General features: G+C 40.4%; 1 protein-coding gene and 1 non-coding gene across 3 annotated transcripts in view; one reads left to right on the top strand and one right to left on the bottom strand.

The window, feature by feature from the left end:
* The window catches only part of Sgcd (sarcoglycan delta), a 937685-nt gene that overhangs the window by 147242 nt on the left and 768197 nt on the right, over positions 1–22246 (top strand). The gene's annotated exons all lie outside the window — the stretch shown is intronic.
* LOC114706409 lies at positions 11243–11352 on the bottom strand. Its single transcript, XR_003736525.1, has one exon. It is a non-coding gene; the product is annotated as a U6 spliceosomal RNA (small nuclear RNA).

Raw genomic sequence — 22246 nt, 5'->3', positions numbered from 1 at the left:
GAAGAATGTGGCCACTCAGAGGCAAGGCAACTGAGCAAGCTGTCATGTTCTAATTCAGGAAGAAAGGAGGGCATGATTGTTACTTTGACAACACCAGTGCTGTTTCTTGGGAGTAGGAGCTCCTTACCCCTATAAAGGTGTAGTGTAACTGGAAGTTTTCCTATGTTCTACCTGCCCTGCTGTTGGGAAAAATCTTTCACTCACAGTACCACAGCCTTTATAAAAATAATCACTCAGAAGCTTATATTAATTATAACTGCTTGGACATTAGCTTAGCCTTATTACTGACTAGCTCTTACACTTAAATTAACCCATAATTCTTATCTATGTTTAGCCACATGGCTTGGTACCTTTTCCCAGTTCTGCCTTCACATCTTGCTTCCTCTATATCTGACTGGAGATTCCTGACTCAGCCTTCCTCTTCCCAGCATTCTCCTCTTCTGCTGGCCCCACCTATACTTCCTGCCTGGCTACTGGCCAATCAGCGTTTAATTAAACCAGTGTACAAGGACATTATCCCACAGCAGTGTAGTTGCTGCTTGTGTCTTCAGCAGAATTAAAATAATCACATGAGTTTATCTAAAACTGACTTTGTCACACATTGAATGGCAGGAGGCAAATTCAGTACAGACCCCCACTGTGCTTTTTAAGCCAATCAAATTGGTTTAACCTTTCCTAATTGATTTTAGTTTGAGTTGGGAGTCCCTAAGAAAAATGAAGTTACTAAACCTAAGATTTTTATGATTTATATTTTCACCATGGAGCCAAATCCAGTCAGTCCTGGGAAGGGACTGGCTAATACCAGGCATCACATTTACACACATTCAAAAAGGTATTTGTGACCATTGATTAGACAGGTTCAGTGAAGTACAGTTTCTTTCTCCCAAGCTATTAACATTACCTAGTATAGGACCAATACTAAGTACTTTAATTTCTAAGCATCAATTTTACCAATGTAGGTTGACTTCAATGCTAAAACCCATTGATGTGGCAGATATTTGATTAAATAAATGAAACAACAATAAATATGGCCATGTCTGCGAAGCATACCCTTTATTCCACAGCCTAGATCTTCATGCTTCCCATCTTCAAAGTGTGGGCAGGGTTTGCTCTGTGCACTGTCAGAGTGCAGCTGATCTAACTGAAAATGTTCCTCACATTTGTCTTTAATGTATGTACCCTCCCTGTCTACTAACAAAGACTACTGACTGAAAACCTGATTTCCACAGAGTTCCCTTGGGAGGAAATGTTCCTTCTTGCAGAACATCATCTTGCAGGCTTCCTACATCATCCCTTACCGAGGGCAGGCCAGTTTGAAGAAGATATTTTTAAAGATTGATTTATTTTTTAACTTAAGTGTATTATGTTTGTGCCTGTGTATGCAATGTGTACACAGGTGTCCATGGAGGCTGCAGGGTGTTTTGATCCCCTGGAAGTGGAGTTAAAAGCAGTTATGAGCTTTTTGATGTGGGTGCTAGGAACTGAACCCAGGTCTTCTGGAAGAACAGTACATGATCTTAACTGTCAATCATCTCTCCAGCTTCTGGAGATATTTTTAAAAGTAATATACAGGGAGGAAAGTATTGCCTTTTAGCGTGCTGACTGTTACACAACATACATGCTGTTTTCAAACAACAATGAAGATTATTAGTAGAAATTTGTAGGTATTTAAAAATGTTCATGGCAACACATCTTTCTGAAATGAGGCTTCTATTTCAGGAAGTGATAAATTAGAAATTCTAGGCACAGAAATAGAGATTGGCCAGGTTGTGTGACACATGCCTGCAATCCCAGAACTTAGGGGGCTGAAGCTGTGTGTGTGTGTGTGTGTGTGTGTGTGTGTGTGTGTGTGTGTGAGAGAGAGAGAGAGAGAGAGAGAGAGAGAGAGAGAGAGAGAGAGAGAGACAGAGACAGAGACGGAGACAGAGATGGAGACACAGAGAGAGTTGAAGGTAGGGTTGTGTGAGAATAACCTCTATGGAATAGAAAGCTCTGGGCCAGGATGATTTACAGTGTTCAGATATTGTTTTAAGAGAAAACAAAAGTTGGAGAAGGGGAATTTGAATTGGCTTGCCTCTATTCTCTTAGAATTACATAGTTTGAGCATAAATGCTTACATTTTACGGTCTCCTTTACAGCAAGACAGATTTTATCACTATTCTATTTAGCTAAAAAGGTTTGACTGGGCATCTTCCAGGAGCTCTTCCCTGTCTATATAGTGGTTAACAAGCAGAACTGTGGCTGTATAGGAGCAAACAGCCCCAAGTTTGAGTATACCACAGTTCCAATACCAGCCATGCTGCCACTGTGTATATGCGCTCCTCCTTCCAGCTCTTTTCTTATCTTTATAATGGCAGTAAGCCTCTATCTACCCTCTCTCTATACAGCCATGTGAGTGTAATGTCAATATGCCCAGAACATGCTTAGTGTACTGCACAGCTCATGGCAACTCTCCATAAACACTAGGGACACCTTAGTCATTTCTGATCCCATTGACTAAAAATACATTTGAAAAGAATACTCTTTAAACTTAGAATTGCTGTAGTGGCACCTGGCATTCTCACTCAACTATTAAGGGGATATTTTCCTGTCTATGTGGAGATGGTAGAATTTTGACTTTTCCCATTTAGTAATCTGTTTTAAAACAATCACATTCATACTGCAGCATGCATGTCCCTTGGTGTCACAGAGTACTGCTCAAACCTCTCACAAAAACCTAGGACTGCTCTGAACAAAGGTATTGTCTTATGAAAAGACATAGTGAATTAAATCGATGTTCTCTTTTACTTTGTCATCACACCGGAAATTCAGGCCAGGTGCTTTGAGTAGCCCTACTCTGGCCTTAGTGATTTTCCTAGCTGTCCTCCAGCTAGCAAACCTGTATTTGCATTTGTATTCTCACCAGCAAAGTTCTGGAAGTGTTATTTCTGTTGCTGCCTGTAAAACTCCAGGCCAGACATTTCCCCTGTGGATAAGGACATGGGTTTGTTAGTGTTGTCAGAACCAGGCCAATCCTTCTGGTTTTATTTCAGAATTTTACTTGTGTTTGACTCCTGAATGATCAAAACATACCTCTCTTAAGGGAAAATCATCATTCATGCCATTTCCTACAGATGGATTTTGTGAGGAGTTGAGAAATGTGGATTCAAGGACTTCTTCATCTACAAGAGGCTTTGGGATCTGTATGATCAAACATTTTTATCTGAGAAATGGGAAAGTGAGACTCAGAGAGGGAGAAGAGATTGTCTAAGTGATAAACTACCCATTCGTTCCATAGGTGTTGACTTTTAATCCATCTAACCCTTAGGTGCCACAGGAAGCCATAGGTGTTGACTTTCAATCTATCTTAGTTTCTACATGAAGCATGCTTCTACCAAAATTAATGATAATTTTTGCTTTTAGCTTTCTTTCTTTTTATTGAAAAATAGAGGTTTTTCTCATTTGATATATTGATTAATTTCCCCTCCCCCAACCCTCATCCCTCCCACTTCCCCAACCACCCAAATTCACACCATTTCTTTCTCTCAGTAGAATACAAAAAGACATTTAAAATGAAAATAATAAAATAAAAACAAACATACCAAAATAGGAAACAAACAGAAAAACAAGCTAAATAACAGGACAAAAAACAGATACAGATGCTGAAACACACATATTTGCAGAAATAAAAAAAAAACATAAATATATGAGCAAAAGATCTGTAAAGCAAAAAAAAAATTACAATGCCCAGACCAAGCATTATGAGACAAACGAACAACCCCCACCCCCGCCAAAAAAAAAAAAAAAAAAAACACTCCAAAAATACTACTGTATTTGGGTTGTTTTGTCCATCAACTGCTGGGCATGCACCCAACCCTTAAGAGTGGTTTGTTTCCCCATTGAGACTCCCTTGGAGGCAACTACATTTCCATTGGTAAGTAGCTATCAATTAGAGATTGCTTCAGGAGAGACATGGGAGCCTGTGGGCCCAATCTGGTTTAGACCTGTGTAGACACAGTGCATGGTGCCACAGTCTCTATGAGTTTGTATGTGTGTCAGTCCTCTTCTGTCTCTGATGATGGCTAAGCAAGGCACCCATCTATGAGTTAGAATGTCATTGGGGGTCATTTTCTTGCTATAATTCTTCAGTAGTATTTGGTTTTTCCCTAGGTCCACGACCTATTTAGTCTCAGGTTCTTGGCCACCTGGAGAAGTGTTAGGCATGAGTTCCATCTCAAGGAATGGGCCTTAAATCCAATCAGATAGTAGCTGGTCATTCCCACAACTTTTGTGCCACAATTGCTTCAGCGTATCTTGCAGGCAGGTCATGTTTCTAGATCAAAGGGTTTGTAGTTGAGTCAATGTTTACCTTTCTCCTCTGGTAGTGTTGAGAGTACCTTCCAGTACTGCAAGCACTGGTCAGTATGGGTGAAGGCTCGAGGTGAAGGGTCCAGTTTGAATTCTCTGTGTTTATTGAGTTATGTAGCTATTGCCTTCAGCAATAGGGACTTAGCATTAGTTTGTGGAGAGCAACCAATTGCCTTGGCAATAGCTTGCATTATTTGAGGATTTCCATGGTGCCTCTTTGGCCAACAATTCTATTAGATGTAACCCATTCCCAGCACTGGAGGTTTCAAAGGATTCTGCATTCTCCTACAGATACCATCTTCATTGCTGCTGTATCCCATCCTGATTTTTAGAGTTAAGATGATTGACAACAAATGACTCAACCCATAATGGCACTTGTTGTACAAGCTTGATGACCTGAATTTTTTCATCTGTTTTTTTTTTAATTATCATTTTTTATTGAAAATATTTTTCATACAATATATTCTGATTATGGTTCTCCCTCCTCAGCTCCTCCCTGATCCCCCTTACTCCCTCACCCACATCCTTTCTTGCTCTCTCTCATTAGAAAACAAAGAGGCATCTAAAACAAAAATAAGAGAATAAGAAAAAAAAACTGAATAGGACAAAACAAACAGAAAACCAAAGAGCCAAAGAAAAAGCACAAGAAACACAGAGACACACACACATTGGCAAACACAGAAATCCTATAAACCCACAAAATCAGAAGCTTTAATATATTAAGCAAAAGACCTGTAGGGTAAGAAAAAAAATACCCAAAGTATTGTAAGACAAAAACAAACAAAACAATGCTCCAAAATGACCATTGGGTTTTGTGTTGGCCATCTACTGCTGCATATGGGGCTTGGCATTTAGAATTGTTTGCATACACAGTGGAAAAAAATAACTTTTCCTTTGCAGTTGTTTATCAGTAGGGGACAGATTCTGGGTTAAGGATGAAGGCTTGTGTCGACTTCCACTCTCAACACTGGGATCCCATCATGCTCAGGCCTGTGCAGACCCTGTACCTGTTACCACAGTCTCTGAGGATGACATGAATTTGATCACTGGATTCCTTGGCTTCAAAAAGTCAGCCTTTGATCCATGCATGTGGCCTGTGGCATGCATGTGCCTACACACACACACACACACACACACACACACACACACACACACACACAGAGAGAGAGAGAGAGAGAGAGAGAGAGAGAGACAGAGAGAGACAGAGAGAGACAGAGAGAGAATAAGAAAGAAAAAATGTGATAGTTAAGGTGAAAAGGGCTTATCAGCAAGCCACTCATCTGACAAAAAGGGAAATGGAGCCTCAGGTATCTCTGCAGGATTTACCTGCCTACCTAGAAGATGGCAGACCTGGACATGTAATTCATATTTCTTGATTTCCACCTCAGTGCTCTCTCTAATCCACATTGCAGTCTAAATGTGCCCATAAAGGGAGTTCATTCTCAGTGATGGGTTTTGGATGGTGTTATTGCCCTCATTCTTCCTTGTCTATCTGTGATATAAGATGCTGTGGGCACTAAACACCTGGCTGCAGCCCAGGTGACGTCTAAACATGATGACTCCCTTGCCGAGGTGATTCAAGAGGGGCTTCTGAGACTCCTTCCGTTTACTTCCCAGCCACTTGTTAGTCTCTGTATATGTGGAAGAGTCAACAGCCACCACTCTGCTGATAGATGGCCTGATTAGTCAAGCTGAAGCCCCTGCTCTCCTCAGGAACAATAAATCCCAGCAAAGCCTGCCCTGTTCTCTGCCATGATACCTGGGAGCCTTCCAATTCGCCCTCCAGCAGTAAATTTGGCTCCTAGTCAAGCTTTTGGCTAGTACTGGAGTGGGGTTATAGTACCTCTAAAGGGCTTTTCTTATAAAAAATACCTTAACGCTGTTGTGATTTTGCCCTATACAGTCCACTCACATCTGAGTAAGGATATTCAGGTGCAAGCAGTTGAAAGTCATGCAGTTTTCTTCATATTTCTAGTTTCTTCTTCCCTTTCTCTGAGCCCAGATGTCTTCAGAGTTTAGCATAACACTTCATGGCATCTGAGTCAGTGTGAATGCTAGACATGGGTTGACTTGAGTTGTAAACTCTGACCTGTTGTTTAACTGTGAACACAGTACTTAACACTTTGTGCACCTTGGTCCTTCATTTGTGAAGTTGGGGCAACAGTAGCATCTAAGCTTGGAGTGATAAAATGAAGTGATGTGAGGGGATGAGCTGCCCTAATCTATAACACAGGGACAGTGGAGTGGCCACTGAGGAAGATGATGGCAACGATGATAACAGTCTTGGCACATTTTATGTAACTGTTTCTTCTATAGCTCGAATCAAAGTCACGATGCTTGCCTTCCACCTTTGCCCTCCCTGTAGCTCTCTAACACATTTTATTAATGAAAGAAAATGCACTTGCTGAGTAGATATGAATTGATGCCTACAGACTCTAAAGACACTTGTTTTTTTGCCTAAATTATCTAGTCTCTTAGGGTACATGAACTATACTCATTTTTTTAATCATCCAGGAGTTAATACTATTTTTAATTCTAGACATTGTACTAAATGGTGAGAATGTAAACTCAAAAGATAAGTCAAAATTCACGTTCAGAATTTCATATGGTCATGAGTGTCCCAACAATGTAGAAGTTAGGGAGGATGTGGGTCAAACAGTGTCTTTTGGACATGACAAGACTTTTACGATCATGGAGACACTTTATGTGGCCTTGGTGCAGGGAGGAGGGGCTTGGACCTGCCTCAACTGAATGTACCAGGCTCTGCTGACTCCCCATGGGAGACCTTGCCTTGGAGGAGGTATGAATGGAGGATGGTTTGGGGGTAAAGACTGGGGAGTGGGAAGAGGGAAGACAGGGGAATCTGTGGTTGATATGTAAAATGAATTAACAAAAATCTCTTAATAAAAAAAAAGGGGGAGAAAAAAAGAGACCTTTACAGTCATGAACTTACAGCAGCTGTGGTTGCCTCTACAATATCAACCCAGCCAACATTTAGTATGAGTGAGGGAGGGGATTGTGAGTCTCCACTCCTAGCTGAGTTGTTCTGGGAGTCTACTGTAGCATGAATTTTAAAAGATCTTATTAAAAAAAAAAAAAAAAAAAAAAAAAAAAAAAAAAAAAAAAAAAAAAAAACAGAGCCAATTGGGTTGAAAGCTGAAAGATCAGAGAAACAGAACAAGCCAGCCAAGTTTTTACCACTACAAAAACCTCAGCCTCAAGAGAGAGAATTCCTGTTTACTCATGTCTTATATGTCTTTCTGTGCCTTGCCATCTTCCTTCCTTCCTAGTGCTGGGATTAAAGGTATGTGCCACTATGCCTGGCTCTGTTCCCAGTGTGGCCATGAACTCACAGAGATCCAGGTGGATCTCTGCCTCCAAAATGCTAGGATTAAAGGTGTGTGCTACCACTGCCTGACCTCTATGTTTAATATAGTGGCTGACTTTGTCCTCTGATCCCCAGGCGAGCTTTATTGAGGTACTTAACATATCACCACAGTCTATGGCTGTTAGGGATGGAAAGTCAAGTTTCTTTTAGAGGTGTGGTCCCTGGAATGATGACCATGCTCTTGTACATAGCTCCACACCCATGTATATATGGGCAGTACTAATTAGACTCAGTGAATTATATATTTAGGTATAGATGGGACATGAAGTTGGAAGGGAGATGTGAGAGAAAAAAGGAGGAATTGGAAGAGAATGTGAGGTATATAGGATTGAAATATATTATATACATGTCTCAAAGAACAAAGTATTATATTAAAATATCTGGAAATAGAGCTCAATGGCAGTGTTTGCCTGGTGCATGTTAGGCCCTAAGTTCAAGTTCCAGCACCAACAAACAAACAGAACTTCAGATAAGATGCTGTAAGAACCTAGAGAATAAAGGAGGGGTAGATGGGTAGACATTACTTGAAAACAGAATAGATTATTGGTTCCCAGAGTAGTCTCATGTCTCATATTGACCAAGGTGAAAGGTAAATGTGATAACAGGACACAGACAACCTTAAGGTCTTGATACATGGTTTTCTTGTTTTTATATATTGAATTTATTTTGGATGTGTGTTTGTGCAAGCAAGTGTATTTATTTGCATGTGTTTCTGGGTACGTGTGTGTATGTGTGTGTGTGTGTGTGTGTGTGTGTGTGTGTGTGTGTGTGTGTGTGTGCCAGACGATAGCTCAGGTGCCATCCTCGGTAACACCATCTACTTCCTTTTAGCAGTTTCTCTTCTTGATCTGAAACTCACTGCTTAGGTATAATGGTTTGCCAGCAAGCCCCAGGGTTGCACGTGTCTCCCTGTCTCCATCTCCATGATAACAAATGGTCCACCATGACTGGCATTTTCAAATGGGTTCTGGAGAGCAAACTCAGGTCCTCATGTTTACAAGTCAATCACTTTATTTACTTGTCTCTATAGCATTATGCTTTGAATTTGTTATGGTCAATACTCTTCCACATTAAAGCCATGGTCTTTGACTTTAACAATCACAGGAAAGATTGGATATATATTGTTTTCCTTGTAAGCAGGTTCAGACAAGTTGAGATTTCTACCTTACTTTAAAAGTTGAAAAGGTCAAATGATGAGTTGTCTTTCAAAATCATTAATGATCCCATTGAAAATATCTATTGAAACATCTCCAGAACTCATCAAAACACTTATTTCAAGCATTACTCCATAGAGGCCCCAGGCTGCAGGGGAGAGAAAGCTCTCCTAGTGTGTCAGCCTCACTGTTGACATGCAGGGTCCTTAATGCCACACCACTTCCCTCACTAAACACCATAAACCAGCGGACACATTTGGGAAGTAAAAAGTGTGACTGCTCTGTTTATCGCCATTGTTATTAGTTTTGCCTGAATATTTATTACAGTCAGAAGTGCATACCTATGCCTTATCATGACTTTCTTGAGGGTGAAATTTCCAGCAATATTTGCATTTTTATAAAATCCTTCGCTGTATAGTGGAGGCTATTTAGATTACAAGTAACAGGTGCGGATACTAACCAATTTCACCCAAACAGAAGTCATTTATTTGAAAAATACAGAGGTATTTTTCACAGAATTTAAAAGTAGGAAGTACACATTATTTTTTAGAAGAGACTGGGATGAGGACTTCTATCTTTCTATTCCAAAAAGAAACTCTCCATAATGGTTTCTCTAGCTTCAGGGTGACCAGAGAAAAATCCTTCAGAAATTCCAAGAACCTGGATGAAAATGTCTAACTGGTGGATCTGGAATAGGTGTTCAACCTAGTCCAGGTAGAACCAAAGAGATGGGTTCATGCTGTACAACCTCAGCTACATAAGGTGTGTGTGGTGGGTGGAGGTATAGGTGTGGGTATAGGTAGGTGTGCAGTCTTAGAAAGGGTGAGTGGTGGGTCATGCACATGCCTGCTTTGTAAGTAGATGTTCCATGTACAAGAGGCAGTTTCAAAAGGAAATTCCTAAGGGTTGATGGAAATGCTTCAACATTAAAAGACTAAACAGCCAAGTTTTAAAGGTAGAGAGAAATTCTTAAGGTCAACTTCTGTGACTTGTAGTTGAGAATCCAGCTTCTCTAAGCCTTCAGTGAGTGCTGTCAGGTAAGACCCAGGGGTGCTCAGTTCATCAGGAGCAAAATTCCTTGATACCAGATGCTCCCTACAGAAGAGGCTGCTGAGTGAACTTGTTCACAATCACGTTGGAAATGCCAGCTGTAGACTTTCCAGAAGTCCTTGGTGAAGCACTTAGCAGGGAAGATTCTATACCCCTCCTTTCTCTGTCAATTGGAATATCCCCACTGACTTCCCCAACAGGAAAGTCTCTTTTATTTCATAGAGACAATGCTACACAAAGAAGTTACAGCAAGGCTTTGACCATGAATGTCATTGCTGACACTGAGGATGTAAATGTCAGAAGGGAATAACACACATGCCTCCCCCTTCATACCTGGATTGCTTCCTGAAAAGGATCAAGGAAGCCAAACTAATATCATTCTGGTCATTGTTTTCTCCCTGCCTTGCTCAATCATTTTGAGAGGCTTCTGAATTTTTTTTCAGAAGGTCTTCCAGCTTTACTTTCTTGGAGTCTGTTCCTTGGTCCTTATTTTGATCAGGAAAATAATTTATGAACAAACTCATGCTACCAGCTCTACTGCCACACTACTATATTTGAGTGTTTTCCTCATGTTGGACTCAAGCTAGCTAATGACTCTTCTGTCCCTCACATAGGCCCCTTTATACCACTCCAAAACTTTCTCTTTACTTACCCATGTGAGACAGTCTCCTGGATCAAATCATCTGTGTTTCTGCACTTCTTAGCTGTGGAACAGGAGCTATGTGACTCTGCAGAGCTTCTGTCTTTACCTAATGTAAACTGGTGATAATATCTGGAATTCCTATAAGGAGGCTATGTGTGAACCTTGAAGAACATTTCTTGGCATATGGGAAGACCTCAATAAGTGCTTGCTATTACAGTTATTGCCAGTCTCTGTGAATGGCAATATCAATTACCAGACTTTCAAGCTACGTAGGTATTTCTGACTCCCTTCTCTCCAGCAATTATCCATTATAGCACCCCTAAGGAGGAAGATGGCAATAATGCCAGGTGAGACTAATCATTGACTATATGCTAAGTTTTAATAGGCACTAAACACTTTACACTTATTTGATTCCCTTAATTTGAATATCCATTTTAACGATGAGAAATGTGAAATTCACAGAAATAAAGTCATTCTGGCATGCGAGAGGGAAGGGCAGAGCCACAATTTAAATTCAGGTTTGTTGGGTGCCTAAACTCACCGAACTGATATAAGATTCTATATCCAAAATCAGGCTTCTTGCCTCTGAAGAATCTCTTTAACTCAGTTCTCCCATCCCACCCTATATGAGCTCCCAGTCCTTAGCTTTCTCTTCCACAACCCATTCTCCAACTCCTCTGAGTTATTTTTGTAAAACAACATGCACAGGGGCCATGCTAATCGTCTCTGTATCATTCCAATTTTAGTATATGTGCTGCCAAAGTAAGCACGCAGGATCGCCCAGCAACAGAGAAATGGATGAGATCTACATGAGCAAACTAAATGTGTGTGGGGGGCGGGGGAGAGCGTAGGGAAGATAGAGGTCCCAGCTCGATCAGGAAAAGAGTGGAAGAACAGGGAAAGAGATACCATGATAAATGAAGACGCCATGGGAATAGGAAGAAGCAGAGTGCTAGAGAGGTCCCCAGAAATCCACAAAGATACCTCCACTGTAGATTACTGGTAATGGTCTAGAGAGTGCCTGAGCTGACCTACTCTGGTGGTTAGATGGCTAAACATCCTAACTGTTATGATAGAACTCTCATCCAGTGAATGATGGAAGCAGATGCAGAGATCCACAGCCAAACCCCAGGTGGAGCTCCAGGAGTCCAATCGGCATGAGAGAGGAGGGATTATATGAGCAAGAGATATTGAGACCATGACTAAAGAAAGCACAGGGACAAATAGCCAAACTAGTGGAAACACATGAACTGTGAACCAATAGCTGAGGAGTCCTCATGGAACTGGACCAGGCCCTCTGGATAATTCAGACAGTTAATGAGCTTGAATTGTTTAGGAATCCCCCAGGCAGTGTGACCAGGGCCTGTCCGCGGTGCATGAGCTGGCTTTTTGGAACCTAGGGCCTATGCTGAGACACTTTGCTCAGCCTTGGTGTAGGAAGAAGGGGACTGGACCTGCCTCAACTGAATCTACCAGGCTGGGCTTACTCCCCGGGGGAAACTTTGTCTTGGAGGAGGTGGGAATGGGGAGTGGATTGGGGGGAATGACTTTGCCAACTATTGAACTTGTTAAGTCGCTGGTTCTTTCAGACCCAATCAAATATCCTTGATGGTTCCCAACTTCACAATCACAGTGACTGTTTTTTTTCTTTACTTTCATAGCACTATATTCATTGCCATGAATCTTGTTAAGTGGTTTAGTTATTATTAGTTACTCTATACTACCTTTATCTACCACAGAATGTGAATTATCAGAGGGCAAAGAATATTTCCTCATTATTTTGTGATCCTAGATATGACCTGTATATTCAGCCTCTGTGGTGGTTTGAATGAGAATTATCTCCCATAGGCTTGTGAATTTGAATACTTTGTCCCTGGGTGGTGCTGCTGTTAGGAAGATTGTGGATCCTTTAGGACATGGAACCTTATTAAAGGACATATGCTACTGGGAATGGGCTTTGAGATTTACAGCCTTACCCCATTTCCATTTCACTCTCTGTTTCCTGCTGCACCAAAGAAGTGTGATCATTGTCTTTAGCTCTGGCTGCCTGCTTCCATGCCACCCCGTTCTGATGATCTCTAACCCTCTAGAAGTATAAACCAAAACCAAGTCTTTCTTCCATAAGTTGCTTTTGGTCACATCTCATCACAGCAACAAAAAGTAACTAATAGAGCCAATGCAAATATTAAATTTGTTCAGAAATAAGAAAGGAACTCATACACTTATGTGGTAGTTTCTCAAATGTGTTCCTAAATGAAAATGTTTCCTTTCTCATTTATATTCTTTATAGATTTAGATACCTTTGGTTATACGGATTTCTTGAGGGCCTATTCTGTTGCCCCAAGAGCCAATGATTCTGTAAAGAAGTTTATAGACACATCTGAAAGCTTTGTCATTCTCCAGAGAAGCAAAAGTTCTTTTAAGTTTCTGCTGCATAGAAGATTCAGGAGGTGGTAATTAAAGTGATTAACAAGAGAATACGGATGTTTAAGTAATCTGCCTACCAGTTATTCATTAGCGGTCTGTACCTCCTAGATAGCAGACTCATTAATTTAAACACATTTCATTATATCTTGGATCTTATTTTCAAAGAATACAGCAAGTCAGAGAGGCTTTCTGAATGGAAGGTGGGTGGAGGAAGGATTAATAGGAGCGTGGTTAGGAGCTGGCTCTCTTCTGGATCTTGGGGCCCCAAGTGCACTGCATCTCATCAGCCTGCTGAGTAAAGTTGTACCACAGACCCGCTTCAGGGGCAGTTCAATGTGAACTGTGTGTCCCTGTTCTGTCTCTTAGCCAACTGGACCTCGACTTTTCAACTGACAAAAAAAAAATGGTTGGGCTGGGCCTGTAAAGAAAGCTGAACTGCTTTTATGTCTCAGAAACATAAATTAAGAAAGATTGAGACAAGGAACAGCCAGGCAGCTCAGTAGATTAAAGAACTTGCCAACACAGCTGATGACCTGAGTTCAAATCTTGGGACCCATAGTGTCGAAGGACAGAACTGAGTCTATATATGCCATATAATAAATAATGAATAAGTAATATATATATATATACATATATATTATATATATATTAAATTGGAAGAAATACTGAGACAAGAATGCAATCAGCAGTGTAGGAACAAATGCTGAGGGATCATGGGCTTCACATCTTAGCGACTAATCTGTGTCAGAATTAAGCTAAATTTTTATTAAAATGTAGATTCTATGGCTATATCATCAGACTTCTGACAATTAGGTGATGAAGACCCGTGCTACTCACATGCAGTAATCATAACTATATAGTGGGCATGACTTTGAAAGCCATGATGAGCCATGTGCAAACTGAGGTTGCCAGAGGACAGGCATCATGAACAAAACAGAATCCTTGCGAAGGAAGACACTTATATAAAAAAAATATTGGTATAATTTTCTTGGATACAGGAAACCCATTATAACCAAACTTAAATGGCAAGAAATTTCCCAGGAAGATATAAAACAGCCCACCAAATATCAAAGAAGGGTAGCAAACCAGGGTTAGGTAATACAAAGGCCACAGGGGGGCTATAAAGTAGCAGAAGGATGGCAGGACCTGAGGTCTTACTAGAATTACTCCACAGTTGATAGGTGTGAGCTCTGATCTGTGTTTCCCATCTCAACATTGTTCAATTCAAGAGTATTCAACTGAGTGTTGGGATGGAAAAATGAAAAGCTAATTGTCATGCTTACATCATATGCTGCCCCAAGGAGGGGGCACAGCAGCCTCATTGTGTCTGCCTGTCATTCAGGGAAGGAATTCCCTGAAGATGATGGAGTACTACAAAAGCATAGAAAAAGGATGCTAAATATCCCCTGAACCAAAGCATCCCATATCAAAGGATGGAGAGATGGCTCAGTGGTTGAGGACATTTGCAGCTGTTCTAAAGTACCCAGATTTGGTTCCCAATACACAAATGACAGCTTTCAACTGTCCATAACTCTAGTTCCAGGGCATCTGGTGCTCTCTTCTAGACTCTGTGGTTGCTAGGCACAAACACACATAGCACATATATACATGCAGGCAAAATACTTATCCACATAAAAAAATTAGAAATTAGAAAGTTGACCTAGAATTTGATATCTTTGTGTAAATTCTAAATGCCGATAATGAACTTAATTAAACATGAGACTCCATAGGTCAAATAATGCATGTCTACAATCTGGACACTACCTATTAAAACCGTGTTTAAAAGAAGCACTAACATATCAGATAGAACAAAGGTAAAATACAAGCCTTCCACATGTTGACATATATGGTATGCACATAAGATTCCAGTCTAGGTTCACCCAAGTAGGCAGGACAGATGGAAGAAACTGGTCTTGTCTAAGTCCATAGATTTCATAGTGATCATCTTCCCTGAAAGGCCTGGTGCAAGGCTACAAGACCTTATATATAATGAGACAATCACTGCTCAGACAATGTGACCATATTATTTTGTTGTTGTTTTTTCAAGACAGAGTTTCTCTGTGTAGCTTTGGTGCCTTTACTGGAACTCACTCTGTGGAATTCACAGAGATCTGCCTGCTTCTGGCTCCCATGTGCTGGGATTAAAGGCATGCACCACCACTACCTGACTAATATATATATATATATATATTTTATATATATATATGTTGTAATTAAGATTGGTGCTTCAGAAGGCTCAGTTTCTTTCCAGAAAACACTCTGGTGGAAGTTTCAGGGTGAGATTAGGTACTGTCTGATTGAATCCCATTCCTTCTAGTACATTTCTTAACTGGCTCATAGTACAGGTTTCTCTTTTATTCTTAAATGTGACTGCTAAGTGAATTAAATGCAGTTCTCTAAATCACTGGAAGGAGAGGTAGCAGCTAAAGTTTCTCTTTAATGGGTTTATTGTTTGAAATTGAAATATTTGAACATGAGACTCCATAGTTACAGATTCATAAAATAATAATAATGCATGCCTGGCAACTGTCCGTTGTCCTCTCTCTGTCTTCCATAACTCCCCGGTTAGTAAATGAAACCTTGCATTTGAATAAATCCATTTGGGCCTAATTTCTGCCTCTTCATGCTGTGACAGAGCTGTCAAATTTGAAGTGTAATGACTGTATGATTTCTTATAATGGCACTCAAAATACCTCAGAAACAGATCTGAATGTCATCTAAGTAAGTTCTCTGTGGGGTCCAGACCCATTTAGAGTCCCCTTTAGGCACAGCAGTGCAAGAACACATTGCAAAGGAGCAAGTGTGAAGTGGTATCACAGAGAGTGATAGGCAAAGTGGAGCCTCTAGGAGCCCAGAAAAATGGAAAAAAAAAATTACATTGACATTATTTTAGTCAGTTCTCTGTTGTCTTGAGAGAACTGATTGACTACTATTCCTGGATTGTATAGTGGGTAGGTAGCCTAAATGCCTCTGCTATCCCATAGGTGGACAGACTTGTCTGAAGAGATGATCACACGTCCCAAACATTCCCAAGCAAATTAATATTCTATCATTCAACTCCACTTAGCCCTGTGAAATAAAAATGCATCCCATGGATGCTTATTTTTTAATATTTATTTTTATTTCTATGTATACATGGGTCTGTTTGGACAGGGGCATGTGACTGCAAGTTGCCCATGGAGGCCAGAAAAGAACCCTAGAGCCAGAGGTTGTGAGTCACACAGTGCAGGTGCTAGGAACCAAACTGTGGCCATCTAAAAGAACAGCGAGCCCTCTGAACCACAGAACCATCTTTCCAGCTCCCAGACAGCCATGGTAGGTTCTTGGTCTTTTTCACAACTGGGTGACCAGTTTAAGCAAGTCAAGGTAATTACTCAACAGAGAAAAAGGTGCTGGAATGAATAAAGGATCTAAGTTGTACTTCCAACACTGTTAACCAGACAGGAGAATTAACTTTATCTTCTTGGCATTTTGGACCTTACAAAGCAGTCCCTGTTTGAAAAGACAGAGAAGGAGGTATTCATACCAGTTTATGTTCCCTTGAACCCCAGGACTTTGTAGAAATGCCTTGAAGTTTTGAGAAATAACAGGAACACTAAAATTTGAAAGTCAATGGCTTTGATAATCTGTAAGGATTTCCTCTCTGTCATGTGTAAGTTTTTGCTTCATTATAAAAAAAAACTAGCAAAACTACATATTGACATTCAGGTATGTATTATAGCAAGCATAGATGATGATGTTTGGTCGGCTTCCCAGGAAGAGACCATAGATATGTGATGGCTTCTTCTTCCTACACTGAAAATTGGATGGGAGTGATGATCACATCTGTCTGGATCTCACGGAGTTGTTGGCATCTAGTACATAATACAAGACATCTCAGAAGTTCAGTACATTCTAAATGTGTGAATGAAGAGGGATATGAATGAATGTGTGAATTTTATCCCTGTGGCTTTGGTTTGGACTCTAAATTTCAATTCTGAAAACATTCTCAGCCGAACTTTTTGCCTTTGCTCCTTTTCTAGTTGGTAACTTCTAAGAAATTCATTCTAGAGATAATTTAGGTAAGGATGAGGAAATGTTAGAAAAAGGCCAAGTTTAGCTTGGCCAATGCTTTTTTTTTTTTAAGTAGCATTACTTTTATTTTTATTATTTTTATAGTATTTTTATTTTATAGTTAACTTAATTTCACATATCAGCCACGGATTCCCCTGTCCTCCCTCCTCCCACCACTCAGCCTCCCCCCCAACACACCCCCCCACTCCCACCTTCTCCAAGGCAAGGTCTCCCCTGGGGAGTCAGCCCAGCCTGGCAGACTCAGCCAAGGCAGGTCCAGTCCCCTCCTCTCTACACCAAGACTGAGCAAAGTGTCTCAGCACAGGCCCCAGGCTCCAAAAAGTGAGCCCATGCACCAAGGACAGGTCCTGGTCCCACTGCCTGGGGACCTCCCAAACAGTTCAAGCTAATCAACTGTCTCACTTATCCACAGGGCCTGGTCCAGTTCCATGGGGGTTCCTCTGCCATTGGTTCACAGTTCATGCACTTCCTCTAGTTTGGCTATTTGTCCCTGTGCTTCCTCCAACCATGGTCTCAACATCTCTCGCTCATATAATCCCTCCTCTCTCTCGTCGATTGGACTCCCGGAGCTCCACCTGGGGCTTGGCTGTGGATCTCTGCCTTTGCTTCCATCATATACTAGATGAAAGTTCTATCATGACAGCCAGGGTGTTTGGCCATCCAATCACCAGAGCAGGTCATCTCATTCACTCTCTCGACCATTGCCAGTAGTCTACAATAGAGGTGTCTTTTGTGGATTTCTGGGGACCTCTCTAGCACTCTGCTTCTTCCTATTCCCCTGGGGTCTTCATTTATCATGGTATCTCCCTCTACATTGTCCCACACTGCTCCTGATTCAGCTGGGACCTCTCTCTCCCTTAAGCTCTTTTTCCCCTGACCCTTGCCCTCCATTACCCCCCACCCCCACCAGAGATCACTTCCTAAATATAACACCAGTAGCACAGACACTGAGAGAAACAATTAATAAATGGCACCTCTTGAAACTGAGAAGCTTTTGTAGGGCAAAGGACACGGTCAATAAGACAAAATGACAGCCTACAGAATGGAAAAAGATCTTCACTAACCCCACATCTGACAGAGGGCTGATATCCAGAATATATAAAGAACTCAAGAAATTAGACATCAAAACACCCAACAGTCCAATTAAAAAATGGGCTATAGAGCTAGACAGAGAATTCTCAACAGAAGGTCAAATGGCTGAAAGAATATTTAAGGAATTGCTCTACATCCTTAATCATCAGGGAAATGCAAATCAAAACGACTCTGAGATAATACCTTATACCCGTCAGAATGGCTAAGATCCAAAACACTGAATACAGCTTATGTTGGAGAGGATGTGGAGCAAGGTGAACACTTCTTCACTGTTGGTGGGCATGCAAGCTTGTACAACTACTTTGGAAATCAATATGGTGCTTTCTTAGAAAATTGGGAATCAACCTCCCTCAAGACCCAGCTATTCCACTCTTGAGCATATACCCAAGGAATGCTTAATCATACAACAAGGGCGCATGCTCAACTATGTTCATAGCAGCATTATTTGTAATAGCCAGGACCTGGAAACAACCTAGATGTCCTTCAGCTGAAGAATGGATAAACAAAATATATACAATGGAGTACTACTCAGCAGAGAAAAACAATGACATCATGAGGTTTGTGGGCAAATGGATGGAACTAGAAAAAAAATCATCCTGACTGAGGTAACCCAGACTCAGAAAGACAAACATGGTATGTACTCACTCATAAGTGGATTTAGATGTAAAGCAAAGGATGACTAGACTGCAACTCACAACTCCAGGGAGGCTATCTTGTAAAGAGGACCCTAAGAAAGACACAGGGATCGCCCAACAACAGAGAAATAGATGCCTTTTCTTTTTTAATGGGGAATACGAAATATCAGAGTGTTTTGGCATGATTTCTTCTATAGTTCTGTATTTGTTTATTAAGGCCTTTATTCATCCAGCAGATTTTTTCTCTTCACTGTTGTCCCATGCTAGGGGACCAGCTCATTCATTTGGAGGAAGTCCACATATAGAAAGGTAGTGAGGCCAATGTAGAACAAATCCATGTCTTGAGGACATAGAATGTACTGAGAGCTGCAGTAGTGGATCGCTTCCAATTAATAGTCCTAGAGGCAGTTAATTAGCGATGCTTACACAATCCAGCCCTTGCTGACAGGCAGTTTAAGGTTTGTGGTGGGGTCTGATATGTTGTCAACATGTGATTTTTTTTTTACTTCTGTTTGGCCATTTTGCCTGTGTCACCTACTAGAGTTCAGCAATGCTAATGACGGAGTTGCTTCAGAAGGAGAGAAATGACCAGGGTGGTGGCAGAAGGAAGAGCTCCTTTTTCTTCTTTGGGAAGGACCACAGCTCCTGCACACGGCTCATGTCACAGTGGCTCCCGAGGCTCTGCAGAGTATGGGAGAAAATAGGAAAAGGAGCACCTCTATTTTATCCTCTTAAATGAGAGTCAAACCAAGAGGGAAGAGAAAGGATAGAAATGGTTACTGAGCAGAGAACAACAAGCATATGTCTCCTTGATTCAATCAAGGTAGTCTAGAAAGGACTTGCTGGAGCCTAACTGGAGGAGCATGGGAGAACATTCTAGAGAAGATTTCAAGGCTATAAGGTAGGAAAGTATCACATACTTGAAAAACGTAAGAAAAAGTTGAGTATGGCTCTGGAGAATGGAACATTAAAAGGCACTGTAGACTACCTGTTCTATGCTAAGGACTTTCTGATCAAAACATCAAAAACCAGAAAGACTATACTGGAAATGGTATTAAAAACAAAACCCATTAAAGCACGACCCCTCCCTGCATCCCCCCCCACATGTCAAGTTAATATTGATGACATGTGAATGATAGAATTCATTAAATAATGAGTCTGCATAACTATGAGGAATCTGTAAATAATCTCTGCACCACAGGTAACTCTATTTTCACTAGTTGGTGTATGTTAGCACTAATCCTCAGGCTCTGAGAACGTTAACCAACATAAAAAAGCATTGTTTCAGAAAGCCTCTATTTTTAGAAGTGCTATTAGAGGAAGTATCACTCTAACCTTTTCCTTGTTCTCTCTGTGGCATGCACATTAATTAACACTTCCACCCTACAAGAATGTGTTTCTTCCCATGTGCTGGTGGTGGTATTTCAGAAGCTTGCTGGAGATTAGAAAGCACTAGAAAAATAAATCTGAGTGGTTTAAAAAAATGTTCTTAGCTGTGTGTAATTTCCTGTTTAGGCACACCTCCTCAGATCACAATTAGGTAGAACTCATGATACACTTTGAAAAGAAGGGCAGTGAACTTGAACCTTACCTTTGGTGGCTGATTTGTCAATTTTTTAAAAATCCTGTTTTTAGAGAGTTTGTATGGGATATAGAAAAAATAATTACCTAATAAATTATAATTAATTTTAACTTTTAAAGATCCTATGGTGGTCTGGATAAGAATGGCCTCTATAGGCTCATATATTTAAAGGCTTAGTCACCAGGGAATGGAACTGTTTGAAGGGATTAGAAGTATTAGAAAGTGTGGCCTTGTTGGAAGTGTGTCCCTGAGGGGTGGGCTTTGAGGTTTCAAAATCCAACACCTGGTCCAAAGTCCCTCTCTCTGCTTACTGATCAAGATGTAGCACTCAGTTACTATTCTAGAGTTTGCCTGCATGCTGTTTTATTCCCTGCCATGACGACAGTGGACTAAACTTCTTCTGAAACTGTAAGCAAGCCCCAAATTTAATGTTTTCTTTTGTAAAAGTTTTCTTGGTCATGGTATCTCTTCACAGTAATAGTACATTGATTAACACAGATCCAAAAAAAAAAAAAAAAAAAGAAAGAAAGAAAAAGAAAAATCATAGTTCACATATAGAGTTTTACCTTTCTATTTTAAGTTGACTTTCCCGTCTCCTTAAAACTAATCCCTACAAAGATGGGAGGAAGGACTCAGAGGGACCATTCTCCTTACTACTGAACTATTACTGATGAGATTCAGTGAAATGGGGAGTCAATCATTGCTTTCCATTATATACCCACTGGTGACTACATCAGGCTCCACTGGAGAGACCTGATCTAATGGCCACACAGATGGTCCCAGTTAAACTAAATGAGTCACAACAAAACTAATAGTCTTGGAAAGGGAGAAAGCGGTATAGATAGAGGTAGAAAGGAGATAAGAAAGGTGGGAGAATGACCAGACCAGACTGCATCCTGCACATATATCCTGAACTTCCAAAGAAGCAACTTAACTTACAAAATCATTACTTTGTCTGATAAATATGAATTTACTTTTCCCTAAGTGTTTACTACAAAAAGGAATGAAAATTTTCTGAAGAGATAGTCATTGATTCAAGCTATATTTTCAGCTTACAAGGAAACTCTAATAAAATTACAAAAGATTTAAAATGAAAACAGCGGAAACTAGATGACATCTCCTTTTGAAATGCTGATTTAGTAAGAGCACCATGAAAGAGAAAGCTTTAGTATCAATTTCTTTTTTTTTGCAGTTATGAATTTTTTAAAAATTTTTATTTATTTATTTTTCTTTATTAAGACTTTTTTATTCTTTTTTTTCTTTGTAAGTGGGCATGGGTTTTTATTCTCAGTGCATGGCATTGGTTTCTGCTCATCAGCAAAAAGCTTTATTGGTTCCAACAAATGACCCCTTTTCAAACTCTTCTTCCTGTGTCAGTGGGACGACACATTTGCATTACAGATTTGTCAGTTTATAACATCCCCTCCAAGAACCATATAAATACATGTGAAACATTATACATAGAGTTTAGATAATATCATATGCAAATACAGATGGGGTGCACTGTGAAGCTGAACTGCAAACTATGGTGATACCCACTAGGATATACATTGCTTTGATATCATCATGTCTGTCATGCAGACTACAACAGTCAATTTTCTGTTTGTTTGTTTTTTTCTTTTGTACAAAAATAACCAGTGCTCATTATACTAGTTACTGAGAAGAAACTCAAAATTCCTATCTGCATGCCGATTAGAAAAGAGGGCATAGATCAATTTGTTGGCACATATATATGGCATATTTACATGTGGCATATGTACATATGGAGAGAAAACACGAACCAAAGGCCAGTTTCTCCTAAATGGTGCTTCAGATTTGAAAGAGGTCTGATGGGGAGAAAGAGAAACTATCCTA

Source organism: Peromyscus leucopus, chromosome 8b (assembly GCF_004664715.2).
Source record: "Peromyscus leucopus breed LL Stock chromosome 8b, UCI_PerLeu_2.1, whole genome shotgun sequence".
Classification (NCBI taxonomy): Eukaryota; Metazoa; Chordata; class Mammalia; order Rodentia; family Cricetidae; genus Peromyscus; species Peromyscus leucopus.
Note: the sequence above shows the minus strand (reverse complement) of the source record. Positions and strands in the feature narration are given on the sequence as shown.